This window comes from Cheilinus undulatus, linkage group 9 (assembly GCF_018320785.1).
Source record: "Cheilinus undulatus linkage group 9, ASM1832078v1, whole genome shotgun sequence".
Taxonomy (NCBI): domain Eukaryota; kingdom Metazoa; phylum Chordata; class Actinopteri; order Labriformes; family Labridae; genus Cheilinus; species Cheilinus undulatus.
The window spans coordinates 28387581-28405017 of record NC_054873.1 but is presented as its reverse complement, the minus strand read 5'-3'; the positions used below and the strand labels follow the sequence as shown (position 1 = coordinate 28405017).

At 38.3% G+C, this 17437-nt stretch overlaps 1 protein-coding gene across 11 annotated transcripts in view; it reads right to left on the bottom strand.

Moving 5' to 3' along the window:
* Window positions 1-17437, bottom strand: part of shank3a (SH3 and multiple ankyrin repeat domains 3a) — a 315840-nt gene that overhangs the window by 125414 nt on the left and 172989 nt on the right. Inside the window, exon 1 of one of the 11 annotated variants that reach the window (XM_041794588.1) lies at window positions 13427-13477. The exons of the other annotated variants lie outside the window; for them this stretch is intronic. The gene's annotated coding sequence lies outside the window, so the exon portion shown is untranslated. Of the gene's footprint in view, window positions 1-13426; window positions 13478-17437 lie in introns of those variants that run through there. 11 annotated transcript variants of the gene reach the window in all.

Here is a 17437-nt window from a genome sequence, read left to right as displayed (position 1 = left end):
TTGTTCATGTGTGTATAGCCACATCAGAAAACATAGTCACATTTATCTGGTACGGAGTGTTCTGGATTCTGTAGCTGTCTGTGCTTTGTCGGCACTCACTCATACAAAGGCTGGGGCAGGAGTGGACTGGCCTTGACCCCCCTCTCCCAGATGCTTTGTACAGAGGCCATCCTGCTGCAGGGGCATTGCATTTTAATTGGGCACACAAATCAAGGGAAACACAAATCTCTTTCAGATTCATACTAAAATCTGGTTTTGTGTTCATACAGTACCCACACAAACAACAGCTTTAAACAGCAATGAGAAAGCAATTTACACAACTGTTTAGTAATGCACCGCTGAACACCAGCATTTTTTATTCTGTGTTTGCGTTGTGCCATATTTCTTTAATGTTTTATGGAAATTTAACATCTGTCTCTAAAATGGAAAACTGCAGCAAGTCAGTGACAAAATGGATTTAAATTAATGTGTTGTTCTATCAAGAACCCAATGAATAAATGAAACCAAGGGAAGCAGATATGATGGATAAGATGGTTACAAAGATGGATTCAATTAACCAAAACTGGTCTCTTTGTAAATCTTAAATAGAAAATTGAGGACACAAACCAGGAAGAGATGAAAACATGCAGCCCATTCACTCAGTATACTAGCAGAAAATTAACAGCAAGATGCATCATGTAAGCATAAAAGATAGACTGTCTTCACAGTGAGAGTATGGACTGTACTTTGGAGCTGTTATTGGCATACTGCTTCTTCAATCTGACTGTAGGTTCCCTTTCAAACAGAAGCTCTCATTTATAAACCTTCTCTCATAAGGAAGAGGTAAAAAAACTGGCAAATGGCTTAGCTAGTTTTATTTGTCAGTGTATTCTATAATTCATGGATTTATTGCAGAGTATGAAGGTCTAGAAGCATGTTGCTATAAAAAATGCAGCACACTGATGTGGTGTGGAAAAAACACAAGAAATGGGGTCACGTGAGGGGAGGGAGAAGAGGACAGAAGAGCAAAGGCATGACAGAGGAAATGAAGAGAGCTGAGGAGGATAATAAATAAGAGGCAATCATTTGGCAGCTCTTGACATCTCTGTCTCTTGAAACCTTGTACATAAGACAACTTTACTACTTAGACAGGAATGTCCTAATACTCTGTAGAGTTTGTGTGCCACATTTACTGTAAATATTTCAGTGTATCTATGAAAAAGTGTACATTAGTGTACAGACAAACAGGAGGGAGTAACATACTGCATGCAACATGAAAATCATCAACAAGCCTGCAGGTTTACTCTACTTCAATTTTAAAGGAACTAAGGTTTGTAAATGCTGAATCACCATTTCTCTTAATATTTTCTAAATAAGCATTTCTTTCAGGGACTACTGTTTACCCAGCACAAGTCATAAAAACATTGGCTCAACCTCTAAATAAAGTATGCTGTGCTAAAGTAAAAAGGCCCAGTGCTCATAGACACCACAAAAGCAGTGCAGTTATGAGCTCTGTGCCCTTGTTTTGCCCTCATAACTCAAGATTTTCCAATCCAAGCTTTCATTCTTACTTTTCCTAAGACATTTTGTTTTCACAGACAGTCTTTCATGTTTGCCACACTGGTGTGTATACAATTCAAATTTAATTGCGGTTAATTGCAGAATTTCTGCATTCAATCACGAATAACCTCCACTTTTGACATATTTGAAAAATCTTCTCCTTTTTGCACTGAAAACTTTTGTTTCTTTTTCTTTTTGTACTGTCTTGAACTAAGGGTAACTGCTCTCCTTGTTGGCTAATCACCTGCTTTTATTTTGAAAGTCATCCAGGAACCTCGGGTAGGTCAAAGATTAGCCTATAAAATGAACATAATTATGGAAAAAGGAATTTGTTATGGATTTCAAAGGAAAATATGGAAACAATAAAATGTAATGCTGTCAAAATGTTTGATTAATTTTGATGAATTAAAATCAATTATGCCAATGTCCACTGATGCTTTCACACAATCATCTTAAGCAGCTTTGTAACCTTAAATGGAACGGAGCTAAACGATTTGGGAAAAAAAGCACAAGCACAAGCAATCAGTTATTCTATATTGTAACCAGCACAAAATTAGATAGATTAAACTAAGCTGAACAGTTGTGAAAATATATCTAATTGTGATTATTTTGACTCGTATTGTAAATTCCATATGAACTGTTGTATCAAAGGGAATGATCATGTTCAGGCCATCCTTACTTTAATTAAGTAAAACAGTTTTAAGTTCATTGACTCTGTGACTAAAAATGTTTGTTGACTCACTGGTTTTTAATGAAAAAGACTAGACTAAGACTCGCCAAAAACAGATCTTTGATGATTAAAACGGACTAAAAGTAACTTTACTTTTTATCAAGATGAATAAAAAAAGACTAAAATGTAATTTAGTTTTCGTCAGACATTCAAAGTCCATGATAGTTCTAACAGTGAGTAAATCTGTCAAAAGACAATGCATCTGCATCCCTTCTGCCTTTCAGCAGTAGAAAGCAGGAATCCCAGGTTTGGCAGAGTACATAGAACACACTACCATGATTTGGTACCAGATTTAGGAAAGAGAAGAAATGCTTGGACTAAAAGTTAAAAAAAAAATGTAAGGACTTTTTACTGACTAAAACTAGACTAAATGTTTCTGAGTTTCGTCAATTAAAACTATCAAGGGCAGAAATGACTAAATGTGACTAAAACTAAAAGGTATCTAAGGCTAGGACTAAAACTAAAAATAGCTGCTTGTACTGAAGTAAATGAAGGAGGTAGGATTTATTGTCAACTATTGTAAGAAAAAGGCACCTGAATGTTTGCATGATGTGTAGAGCATAACAGCTCTGCTGTAACAAAGTATTAAACTAGTGTTTTGACACAATTCAGGGGGAAGAAAAATTGTAGCTGGCATTATTGCAATTAAATCTAATTTCCGCTTAATTTCCCAGCCTTAAATGGAACACATGTAAAAATATCTGTGCTCTTAATTTTTATAATTTGATGAATAAAATCCATATTCTACAAATTAACCCGATCCTAGACTCAACAGGGGGACTCACCAGCAGGGGGACAATCTGCCCTCAGTCTCCACTTCTTCTGTTTCAAAAGCTAATAATACATTTTGAAGCCATTCAGAAGCCTGTCCTTTCTGCTTGTTTGTGACAATTATCTTTAAATCTACCAGTTATGCAGTCTTTCTCAAACTATCAATATAGGAGATTATTTTGCATCGTCAACATAGACTATAATCAAATTATTTCTTTAAGTGATTGATGGCACTAATAAAAACATCAGTGTTTGATTTGTCAAGAAGCAGATGACTTTTGACTTGTCCACTGAGCTGTCTGTGTTTCTTTAAAGGGTATAAAGCACCAGTATTTTTGAAGTTGGGTTTTATAACGTACTATCACACTACAGACTACTACTATCCAGAGATTTCAGTGTGCATTGCCACTTTAAGCATGACCACTAGGGAAAGCTAGGCTACAGACAGGAATGGCCGCTCTGCATACAGTAATTTAGTGAGTTTAAGGTAAAAATGGGCCAGAAAACAATGTTGGCTACACTGTACAATATACAAACAATTATTTTAACATTTTATTTTTCACCCTAAAAGCCTCTGTGGTTGGAACTATTTTGCAATGCAAGCTTCGGCTACTGGCTACGTGCTCTTCTGCCTCACTGTATCTAGTCAGCTGTTTGGGCCTGCGGCTTCGACAGAGACAAAAGTTTATTAAATCCAAGAAAGCCTGACAGTTATTTATTGACATTATTAACATCTGTCAGAGCTGTTAATCCAGAGTACCTGCACATGCACAGTCTTGTTTTGTCATCCCTAAAGAATGTTTGACATTGCTTCATGGCTAATCTCAATCTTATTTTAAACATCCAGCAGCTCTTATTGTGCTGTATATATGATTCTTGTTTGAAAAGTAAGATGCATTTAAAAATTGTATATATTTTCATTGAAAGCATTTCCAATCAAACATTCTTTAGTGAAATGCCTATTCATCATCATTCTCTTCACTCTTACAACACTAAAATAAAAAAAATTTGCTGTTTCATAAAACATTTTTTCTGTCCTTTACAAAAAGACATTGACACAACTTTCACTTCAGTCAGGACCACTTTGTCAAAAAACACAATTTCAAGCTATGAATATTTCTTTATAAGCAGTTATCAATTAGCACGTATGCAGTTATTATGTTTGACTGTTCTGCCCCCCCCCCCCCGCCCTTCAACAAGCCTTCATGGAAAGCATAAAGCAGGAACAGTGCACACTCTTGCTCTTCCTATGCTGACAAGGAAAGCATAAGGCGGGGAGAGAAGCAGCAAAACCCAGAGCAGAGTAGGCATCAGTGACAAAAGAATGAAACTGATCAAGTCAGAAGCAGAATAACGGAGGAGCTGGGGTGGAGGAGGGTTGCAAACAGCTTGCAGAGAGAGTGGCAGAGCAAATCCAGGCAAGTCTCAGTTTAAGGCCTTAAAGTGAGACAAAAACAATCTATTTCTGTTTCACTTCAAAAAAGTACGAAATGTCGGCATAAGCACTAAACCATTCATTGTTGTTATTATTAGTGTTGGCTGGGCTTGTTCATGCAGGATAAGTGGGCTATGAAATACTTATTTCAAGAAAGATCTGCTTGGCTGCACACGGAGACAATACTGTTGCCATATACAGATTTGTTCACTCAGGGACCCGGTTTCAAAAAGTAGTGTCTTCGGGCTCCCAGAAACGCTGGTTCCATGTGGATGAAACACCGACACGATAGAATACTTTTGTGGATACTTCTAAACTTGTCTACTTGTGGATGTCCCCTAAATTAGGTAGAAAGAGAGCAATTAGCCAATAGTGTGCTTGGATCAAATCAGCTGGCTGTCAACTAACAAGGGCTTGCATGACATAACCTGATATGGCAGAACTTGACTCCCTGGCCTGCCAGAACTAACGCTATATGCTTGATTTTTGAACCAGTTCTGACGTCAGTGAGCATGGTGTCATTGGGATCTTTTTGTTAGATGGACTCCTTTCAAATCCTGAGACATTCTGGGTGTAAGCCAAGGCTGTATTAAAAATGTCTCCATATAAACTGGATTTAACCCACTGCTGCAAAAGGTTTTTGGAGAATTGCTGTTAAAATTATGATTTCTGTTGACCTTTAAACATTCACATGAACAAGTTACCAAAGGTAAAAGAGAAAGTTTGTTTTGTGACATGTTGATTGTATGGCTGCAGTAAAAACAGCTGAAATTTGACCAGATTTCAACATCTACAGCTATTGTTCGATGGGGAATGATTTACAGAGAAGCACAGCAGGATGTGTCTGAAAGTTATATTTAGTTAAATTTTTCAAGTGCTTCTTGAGATGCCCCAACACCAGTTTCTCATTAAAGGTTTTTGGTGTACTGCTCCTTTAAAAAAATATTCTGGTTTCCTCAATGAACCACACACACACCCATACACACACACACACACACCCCAACACACCCTGTACCTCTAACAGTATATCTTGCTGGTGGATTAAGTATGGCTGCACCGAAAAGAACAATAATTAAGCTCTGTTTAACGTGGGTGTTTAAATCCCCCAAAAAGACACAAAGCTGCTGCTTACCACTTCACGCCTGTTACAACAGATTGCTGCTTCTTTGTGTCTTAGTTGTGCGTGTCTATAAGCATTGTGCCTCACTGTCTGCTTAGACCTCAGCCTACAGAACATTTTGTCTGAGTAAGCCAGAGTTTAGCAATCTTCAATATCCATACCTAACAGGCTTAGAGTGTAATGCTGTCAGCTACAAAAAACCAATATACAGTATAACAGAGTATGGACCTGATCCCAGGGAACAGGATTTTCTTTGGGGGGAATCTTCAGCCTTTACTGTATAGCTGCTATATAAATCTTTAATTTGATACACTCTAAAGCTTAGAGGGAGACTATCGCCACACGAAGAAGCAGTGGAGGCTTGAGTATGAAATGTTCTGAACTTCTCATGAACACTCATACACAAGAATCCACACATAACATAGCACTTACTGATTCATAATTTAGTACACTAAACACACACATTTCATTCATGATGCATGAGTGCATTGGGAAAAAAAACATCCCCTAACGCCCAAAACCAGTGGTAGAGGTTGCTGTTACTATGGCAACAGCATCTAACACATCATTGACAATAAATGTTTCTGCGTAAGGTGGAATTCAATTTTACACCTCTCTGGTGAAGATTTAAAAAGAAGGCCAAAGTCACAGCTTGTGTGGTTCACATAGAAGCAGTCATTATCATAATAATTGAAAGGCAGTTCTAAATAACTCGCTCCCTCCAGTGTCCCTTCTGTTTAATAGAGACTGAGTATTTCTGACAACCCTTGAACACAGATTTTCTTTTGTTTGTCCTGTCTATGTAGGGTCTCTGTTGTTTTTATTGATGTATTTGGAAGGCATTCGGAAGCAGATAAAGGACAAGAAATAGAGAGAGAGAGACAAAAAAATACCTCTCTGCACTCTAGTCTAAAGCCAGACTTTACCTGGATTCCTGCCATTTGCTGACAAAGCATGCACATGCCAGTATGGTGACTCTATTATGTGGACTACCTTTGTTTTTAAAACATAAACATGGCACAATAGGGCGGGCAACTTTACCCCATGCAATCATTTAAACATATACATGAGTGAAAGTCTGATGTCATTCAGTTTATGTTAATGTAAATATTGCAATGATCATATATGAAGCAGTTTAAAGAAGCAGCAGTAAAACTGAGCACCCATACGTGCCATATGCTATACTGAGTTTTGCTTAAAATGACATTGAACATAGAAGCCACAAGAAGTACTGAAATGCCAATTTAGTGTACATAAAGCTATACAAATTTGAAAAAAAGAAGAAATCATAAAGTTTTAAAGCAAAAAAGGGAACAAAAACTTTGCCGTACCACAAAGCTCCTTTCTCAGTGGGTATCCTAATAAGGTTGTGACTGAATCCTTCCTGCACAGCCCCACTGTGCCAGTAACCTGCATTTACTTTTGATCTCATGAGTCATTTCAGCAGGAGTGTGTTGTATCTAACCTCGGTGGCCCGACTCCTGGTGTTTCTCTCTGAGCGTAGCAGCATGGTGCCTCCTGAGTAATCCTTTTCAGAGGAACTGGAATAATGTATTTTAGCCTTGTGTAATATCTAGTATTCCTCTTGATGATCTACAGTTTGGGCAGGCAGTACAGTGTGAGATAGCTCTGATAGAGCTGGCTGAAGGCCGGAACAAAGCCAGACAAAGCCACGGCCTCTTTCCAACTCGTCAACATGCTCACAAACATGCAGAGCGCTGGCTTTTTGTTTGTGGAGCACCAAACACTGCTGCATGCTCAATCAATTCCAGTCACCACACTGACAGCGTGGCTTTGTCCATCATTGTTCCGTCCATCAGTACAGTAGAGTTCCAGCTTACTTGCCAGCCCATTAATGCAAAAAAGCAGTCATTAACATGACAGCATAAATGTAGATGTGCAGACTTGAATTAACAAATACACAGAGGCACACAGGACAGAGCTCTATAAATGGATGTTGATAATAGAAATCCTACACTTTAATTCACGAATCAATTTTTTTAAACAAAAATGTTTTCTTCTAATGTACTGATTTCCTGACCTGAGCTGATTTGGTATTCAGATGGCTTATTGTGTGTCCCGTTGGGTAAAAAGACAGGGTTGTGAGCCTGCCGATGCTAATAAAGGCCGAAGAAGAGGAAGGACCTGCTCAGAGAGTCTATACTCCACTGTTCAGAAGACTGGTGCTCTAAAGTATTTCACTCTTTTTGGGGAAGTAACATCCATATTAGACGTTCTAATGTTTTTTTTTTTCCTTTTAGCCTCTATTGCAGGAGTTCTCAAAATTTTCAGCCAGAGACTGGGGACCTCCACTGTACCTGAGGGTGGTTAAAGCATAGTTGAGCACAGCCATGCACATTCAAGATTAGTCATGTGCAAACTTACATTTAAAAGGAACCCTGCGTGATCAGACAAGCTCATCTTGTTGGATAGATATTTGTATCTTTCATATGTATATTAAACTAAAAAACTCACTAGATATTTGCACTTTAAATAATTTGAGTTTATAAACTCACCAGGAGGCCGTCATGTTTTGGTCCACCCTGGTACTGTGAAGTCACTTAGCTGGAGCGCTCCTCACCTTTCCTATGCTTTAACCAGCTATTTCAGACTGGCAGCCATTGTTAGGGCTACATTTCACACACTCTAAAGATGCTGCATGTCTCACGCACCGAGAATTTTGAGATTTGAGGTCTCGTATTTTTTTTTCCTTGCACCACAAGCAGTTATCAGTCAAACTAGCAGGGAAAATGATAAATACAGAGCCATATTTACCTTGTTGTAGTAAATATGTATGCCCAAATCGGTAGAATATATTTGAAATCTGTTTCTTGATGAACCAGATGAAGGCCACGAGCTAAAATGTGTCTGTTTAATAAAGCTGTTCCGCAAACTTCTACAATGTATGATGCTGTCTGTTTCCATGTGGTTCAAAATGTTGCAGGTAAAGATAAACACAGTACGGAAACACTACAGAAGCATTTCTTTGGATGAACTCACTTCGTCACTTGTAGGGAGTTTTACTGAGGTAAAACTTAGGAGGAATGACAGGGCTTCGTAAGCAGGAAGACAAAACCAACACGCAGCAAACTCGCCACTACCAGTGTGTGGCGTCACTTAGCCAAAACATGGCGGCCTCCTGATGAGTTCATAAGCTCAGATTTATTCAAAATGCAAATATCTAGGATATCTAGTGAGTTTTTTGTCTAATATACATATGAAAGATACAAATATCTTTCCAAGATGAACTTGTCGATCATGCAGGGTTCCTTTCAAAGGTTTTTTTTTTTTTAACATTAGTTAAATAAATCTCACCAAATGAACATGTTCTTTATTTTACCATTTATTAGTTTTATGGAAAGATTTTAATAAGATTGTGTAAAATATACAATTTGAAATAATATGAAAATATTCATTATTTTTTGGAAGGCATTTGGTGACCCTCTTGAAGTGTTTTGCGACACCAAGGGGGTCCTGCCCCCTAGGTTGAGAAACACTACTTTATTGGCTGTAAGGGAACCGTAAAAAACAGACACAATTCAATTTCAGTTGTTATAAATGCCAGCAAGGGTCAGAAGATTAATTTATGACTAGTACATACACCAGAGCTAAATGATATATTGTTTTACCATTGCAATTGCAACGTGTACATGTGAACAGGCACATTGCAGGATGTGTGCTTTCACTTACATGAGTTGTAGTATGTCATGCTGCCACTTTTGTGTTGTCTAATGTCAACTAAAATTGTTTTTACTTTTTCCATAAATAATTCAATGTGAGTCTCTCTGATATCAATATCAGTAGTCACAGAACAGACTACAAGATAAATAGAGCATGTGTCTCCGTGTAAAAAGGCACAAGCTATAGGCGACTCTGCTGCTGTCAGATAAACAGTTACGTGACGCTCGAGGCAGACTCTCAATTATGCAAGGTGGATCTTCAATGGGTATACTCTCACTATCAGCCGCACCTCATCCATGGTGCATATCTATATGGTCTCTGTGTACACATTTATACAGTCTGTTAATGGCATGGACTTGCCAGTGATAATTGATGCTAGTGATATACTGTATGTTTGCTTCAGTGTGGGATAGTCACATACAGAACAAGATAGTGAGTTTTCATTTAATTAGACATTTTGTGGTTCCCTGGACTAAAGTTTTTGTTGCTGTTGTATCAGAGGGGAAATTATAATCTTTCTTATACTAGAATCATATCAAATTTTGAATTCTTGTTTTTTGACAACCAAGAAGTAACAGTGTGCATTGTCCACAGTTTGGTGTAAGAGTAGATGATGGACAGGCTACTTATACTAAAAAATGGTTAGAAATTTCACTTTGGATTTATTTAGAAATTTTTCATGTTAGTTTATTTGACAGGGGCTGCGCACAACAAAACTGCTGATCCAGAGTTATCTATAAAGCTAATTTTCATTGGGGGTCTGTGGTTCATCTGTGCTTGTCACCTTAAAAAAATCCATGAAACTAACATCAGTGAAAGCTAGTGTGTAGACACTATATTCCACAGCCAATGTCAAAAAGGATTTTACAGTCCATATATCTTGTGAAAAGTGACAACAGATCCCTATTGTTGTTTCGATGCATGACTATGTGTTTTTTTGTGTTTGCGTTTGGTCAGTGAGGACGACGGGAATGCATGCTGTCATCAGAATCATAGAGTGCAAAGAAAGAAAGAGCTGAATCAGGTCCAGTCATGTGCTTTTGGGCAGGCACACAAAGTGACACCGGGACACAGGCAGCCAGGCAGACAGTGGGGGGACAGAGCCAGAGGATAATAAAAACGGAATCAGTGTTTGGAATTCAAGTCTGGCAAATTTGAAAATACCTTTAAAATACAGCTGAAAATACAGTAAACTAATCTACCCCTATAGTGGATCCTCAGCTGCAAACAGGCCTAAAGGCTACAGGGAGAGAACAGAAGAGGGCAGGCAGGGAGCTCTAGGCGGATACAGGGGCTGTGTGGGTGGTGTATTTATTCAGCCAGATGATTATTAGAACTCTATTGTATTTTATGCCTCTGGCATCCTTTTCTACAGTCATCTATTCATACTGCCTGACCCAGAATGATTGACTCCACTGCTAGTGGGATGTTGAACTGTATGGAGCTAGAGCTTTAAAATGTCTTGTTTTTCTTGTTGCAGAATGAACTTAAGCAATGAGGTGGAACATCATCAAGACCAAACAGCAGGTCCTGATTCAACTCAGCTCAGAGGACGGACAGATGGGACAGACAGATGACTGGAAAACATAGTGCTCCTGATGTGTTTGTTACAGGAGTGTAAAATGTTTTCTTATACTTAACAAAAAAGACACAATTAAAACAATATATTATAAAACAATAACAGATGAAAGCTGCTATTGTGTTTCATGATATTTTATCACAGAAATATCAGGTACTGTATGAGTACTGGTGTATTGTGGAGATGATTGCATCCTCTTTAGCAATCAAGGACTGACCACTGAAAGACAAACTTTATATATTTAACAGACATTTTAAAGGAAATTACTTATTTCTAATAGAGTTTTATGTTCAGTTTGTACATCTCACATATTTGTTTAAAATTGGATTCATGACCAAACTACCAGATAATTACACAATCTGATTTCAAATGAAGGGTTAAGCCTTGCTATGGATAAGACACTCTTACCTTTTTTCCTCCTCACAGAAGAAACTTGAATCACAAAACCAGAGAAAGATTTAACATTAGCTGAGACCTAGAGTGTACTGGGGTGTATTATAAAGAGCCTGGGGCCACAGTTACATGGCCTGGTTTCAGAACATACTGAACACAACAGAATCAATGTTGTCTTTCTAATCTGCCTAATCATTGTCTCTTATAAACACGCACAGCAATACACTACTTGGTATATGAGAAATATTATAACTTTGGAGATTTACTTATCATGAAAAAGTTTAAAGCACTGGAGTTCAATGCTTTCATTTATAACAAAAGAACCAGGACACATGGCATGGTTGCTAGAAAGCAGTAGCACACAGAGAACACAGAGATTACAGTGAGGCCAGTAGGACAGTTTATAGAGCGTGATTAGTCGTCTTTGATGTTTAACAAGAGTGACACTCTGAGATGAGAAAAACATAAAATAGAACCAATGTGTACTTTTAATCGTCATACACAATGGTGAAATTTGTGGCTTCATAAAAAGCTACAAACAACAGGGCATGGTGTTTAAGTCTGCATGATATTTAAATATTGGGGCTGTCGGCATTAATGCATTAATCCCAATGCAATGAAGGTCCACGGTGAGTTTGTCCATTTCTATTAATCTCATGCTTTATCATCCCTTTCAGTACACTTTGATTGAGTCACTGCAACATCTCCCTGCAGCCAAAGTAATGTGAAATAAGTACACCACTGTGCCCGGAGTCAAAAGGGTATCTCCACTAGGGCTGAATGATATGGAAAAATAAATGAAGATTTTTTCCCCCAATGTTGTGATTGCGATTTAATTTTTGAGTATTCTTAAGTTATAGATCAGGTGTTTTTACAAAAAACACAAGTAAAAAATCTTTTGACTTAGGGAATTAATAAAGAAAAGACAAGATGAACTAATATGGCTAAGAAACTAATCATTTCTATGCAATTCTCATTTTTAAAAAGAAAAACATATTGAAAAATAAGGAAAGTAAGATTTTTGCAATCTGTTATACAAAAAAGTGACACCTTAATGTGTGTATGAGTAGAGCATAACTGCAAAAAAACCTGTATTCAACTGGTATATTAGCACAGTTCAGTTTAAACAATTATTGCACCCTCTGCAATTTGAACATTACATGAGAGAGAGACATCTGGCTATTTCATCTAAATTCCAATTAATCGCCCAGCCCTAATCTGCTACTTATGATATCAAACCCTTTGCTTTTTTACCGTTCCCTTTTTTCATCTTCAATCTATAAAATGTTCCTTTTTCATGTCATAATCTTTGATTGACCTGAAGTTTGTTAATTTCTTCTAAAACAAAAACATTAACACTCCTAACGTTGGATGCCATGTTTGGTCACTCTCCATTTTTAGCTTCCTCTCTTAACATCCTGCCCTATCTCTCCTCCTCTGACATGATTTCTGAACTGAGAATACAGAGGGGAGAGTAACAGAAGGATTTTGCCTTTGGTAACTTCAAACAGAAGCCACACAGCTGGGCTTTACATATTTCTCACTGCATCAAATTAGAAAAGGCAACATACAGTATGGTGCTCTCCATCAATAGGCATCATTAAGAGATCATAATTTGGAGAGAATAACAGACACAATGCCACGTGCACAAATGAGGGTATTCTCATTACCATGTGTGCCTGCAAGCGCAACCACGAACACTTGTACTGAAGAATTTTCACCACATTCAAATACATGAACACACAAATTTCATTGCTTTATTAACCCAGATTTCCACAGGCCAAACACCCTAACCTCACCCTGGCTACATCTGCACACACCCACACAAACATAGAAATACTTACAAACAAACAAACACACAGTGATGCAAGCCTTTGGTTAGTAACTGAACCAATGCAGGGAGAAACATTAGCATTCTGCCAGGGTTTCAAACAACACTGCACCAGCTCTTCACACAGCCAACATGCAGCAGAGCATAACGACAGAACGAGAGCCAGAGAGAAAAAAAAAAGGGGGGAGAGAGAGCACAGACAGGTAGACAGGGATGGGTTGGGGAGTGTTTGAAAAGAAAAGGAGATGGAAAGTCAGAAAATCAAAGAGAGAGGAAGAGAAAAGCATGTTTATACCAGACATAATGAATAAATAAAATGTAAGAAATGATGAGAACAAGTGGGGTACCTTACTATTGAGTCTGGCCTTCCTGGCTTCTTTAGCTTTTCTTTCTCTTCTCTCGGCTGCTTGCCTCCTGCCCAGAGCGGATCCCATCTCACACTCACACGGTCACACTGCCCGTCACACACGCTCTCCTGTAGGTCAGCTACAATCCCAGTGCCAAAACATCATCCACATGGCCATGTCCAGTTCCCCTCCTCCTGGTCTCCTCGCCTTCACTACGTCTCGTCTTGTCAGAGGAGCGCATGCACATTCACATGGCCACTCACACAAACACTCACCCCGAGCACCGATGCACACACTGACTCCTGCACATGCACAAACAGACAGAGAGATGGTAAGGGGTGATTTTGCAGGATGCTGGAGGGGAGGGGAGGGTGGGGAAACAGAGCGCTGGAGAAGAGGGAGGGAAAATAGAGGGAGGGGAGAAAGCGTAAGATAGAGGGAGGGAAAAATGAAAAGAAGAGGGGGAGAGGGTGGGGTTGGAGGTAGGATATATAGGTTGCAAAAGTGTGAGGAATTAAAAACAGAGAGGGAAGGGGAATCCCTGTTGCACAAGATACTGTGGGGCGCTGATGCAATCCCCTCTCTACAGCAACATCTGAGTGTGCTCCTGCTTTTACCATATGTCTAATTTTTCATCCTTTTAAGGGATAATCAAGGAGGAAACCTTTGTGTCTGAAGGGTAGGGTTTATCTTACGCCCTACAGTTGCATGTTTGCGTGTGTGTATGCTATTCAGAAATCCCACATCATAATTCATGACTGCAGTTGCAGTAATATGGCATTGATAGGAGGGTTTATGCTCAGTAGACTCTGGCATCTCCCACGTCAATGAACCACAGTCTCTGTAGTTTGATTATAGACTGGAAATAATGCAGGAATTCTAATTCATAGATTCAGTGAGCTGCTAATAACACACAACCTCAGAGTAGGAGGAATAACATTATGCTGAAGTTGTGAATTATTTCTTTCTAAACATGTTGACAACAGAAGTTTAGCACATTTTGAGCAATTGTTCAGCCTTTCAATCATGCTGAAAAAAGTCATTGTTGTATCTAAAAGATTAGCACACTTTATATTTAGATCCTGTCTAGGATTTCTCTATTGATTTATGACATAAGCATGAAATGGCCTCGCTCTGGCTCAGTGCTTTGGTGTTCGTGACCACATTACCAAATAGTGCGTTACTAAAAGCTCTCAACAACTGTATACAGTGCTTAACAAATTTATTAGATCACCTGTCATAAAAACGAGAAAACATAAATATTTTAGAAATCTTTCAAAAACTTGTTTAAAACTAAAAATGTTATTGTTATCTAATCGGCAAATAACAAACTGAAACAACTAAATAGTCCTTTTTCACACATAATAACCAAAAAATTAATACTTTTTATGGCCTCCTTTGGCCTTGATAACAGCTTGCATTCTTGCTGGCATTGTTTTTATGTACTTTTCCACAGTCTCTTTTGTTATTGAGTTCCAAATTGTCTCTAGCTGTTCCCACAGACTTGCTTTAGATTAAACTTTTGTGCGATCAATCTTTGAATCTACAAAATCCCAAATTTGTTCAATAGGATTCAAATCCGGACTTTGACTTGGCCAGTCCATCAGTTCCAGTACTCCAGATTCCTTTTTCTTGGTCAAATAGTCTCTGCACAGCTTTAAAGTATGCTTGGGGTCATTGTCTTGTTGGTATATGAACCCATGACCCATCAGATTCAGTCCAGAAGGGCTTCCATGATGCACTAAGATGTTGTGGTAGACGTTCTTGTTCATGATACCGTTGATTTTCACTAATTTGCCCACGCTGTATCCACAAATGGAACCCCATACCATAATGGAATCTCCACCGTGTTTCACTGTGGGTGCAATGCCTCTGGCATCAAAACCTTCTCCAGCTTTCCTGCAGACATAAACACGACGATGCTGACCCAAGAGTTCAAACTTGGACTCATCTGTCCAGACTACCTTCTTCCAGTCATCAACAGTCCAGTGTTAGTGCTCCCTGGCAAATCTGGGGCGTTTCTGGATGTTTGCAGGCCTCAATAATATCTTCTTAGCAGCTATTCTTCCCTTTAAGCCTTGTTCTGTCAGTCGTCTGCTTATGGTCATTCTGGAGACTCTCTCAGACTCTGATCTAGAAGCATTCATCTCTGCCTGAAGATCAGCAGTGGTCTTCCTTCTGTCTCTAGTACTTAAAATCTTGAGGTGTCTGACATCTGCTGCAGTTAACTTTGGTTTCCTGCCTCTTCCTTGGTGCATTTTGTAAGTACCAGTCTCGGCAATTGACTCCAAATCATACTTGACCATGCTGTGAGAACACTTTATGTCTTTCCCTATTTGTCTCAGAGACCATCCAGCATCATGAAGTGCTTTAATGCAGACTCTTTCATTTTCAGTGAGCTCTCCACGTTTTACCATTTTGAACAGGAATGAGGAATTTCAAACGGAATTCACCGTTTTATACCCAAATTTGAGATTTGAAATTAATCAAGCACAACATTTAACCACTAAAACTCATTTTTCTGTACAGGAATAAAAGTAAATAACTATAATTTGAAATATTAATCAAGAAATAATGATGTGCTTTACTATTTTTTTTTTTCAGTTTTTTTGTAAATCAGTACATTTGAAAATTCATGGATAACAATAATAATTATATTTTAGCATTAAAAATATCATTTTTGTTAAAGAGCATCTCTTTATATTGGTGTATCAACCATTGCAGAATCATAAAAAATGATTTTGGCAATTACCAATGCTGTTAATTTAGGGCAGCTTTGGCATAAACCTTACCTGTCTAATAAATTTGTTAAGCACTATATGTATCTCTGGTTTTATCCTACACAACCTGCTCTGTGGCAATCACGCCTATGGCTTTTCTTTTTAATATACTAACAGCACACCTTTCTGTCTATTTAAATATGCAAGATCACATAAATCTTCACTGATTATCTCGCCAGTGAGAAAAGTATAAGCACTCTGGTCTTTATAAATAAGACAAGAAACAGCTGATAATGTGAGGATTTGTTCCTACTAGATGTTAGATTACAATGACAACAGATAACCAGTTGAAAGAAAAATCAAAGGGAAATTCAAAGTTATTACTTTAAGGGGTAAGGGGTCACTTTATAGAAATTATTACAAGGGTTTCAAACAATTTGACAAGAGGATAAGACAGTTTTTAATACTGGAAGTTCTTTGTCCCAGTGTAAGAAAGCCTCTCATTCTGCAGCTCTGTCTGTCACATGGCATAACTCCTACACCACACACCCACACACATGCACTCTTTTCCCCCTACAAGTATACTATGTAAATTTTTCATCCTGCCACCATGCATGGTTAACAATGCACTTTCAGGGCGAGAAGGACTAACTGGGCTGTGTGAAGGGAGAAAAAAAAGGATGTGAAAATCCTATCAATTATGACCTCATTTTAAACTTTAGCCTGCGGCTAATGAGCTCCATACCAGCAAAGTGGGCTAATGCTTGACCTCAACCTAGCAGGCCAGCCTGCTGCATTATGAACAGCAAACATCGTGACTGCCAAGGCTGAAAGTCACCCATGACAGGATTTCCCAGCCCCTGATAGTTATTATGCAACAAAAGCAAATTTGCCATTCATAAAAAGGCCAAAAAGGGTAAATGTCAAATTTACATTACTCTGTGCCATCACTTACCCATAACTATTCTTGGTTCATGCAAACAAAAAAAAAAAAAGTTACAAATTACTGAACAGGGATAGCTGATACCAGGGAAATATTTGCAGTTCCTGTTTGAAGAAACATACTAAAGTTCCTACGTGGAAGATAAACTATGTACCACTGCAGATAAAACACCCTACAAACACAAGCATCTCAATTAAGGGAGTAAGTATTTTTGGTATATTCATGGAGATAACCAGACCTCATAAACCTTTCCCCATGACGTTTTCATGTACGGGGTGGAGGAATGCAAATTCCAAGTTTTTGTAAGGTGTAAAATCCTTGAAAAATAACTTCATTTTCCTTTAGAGA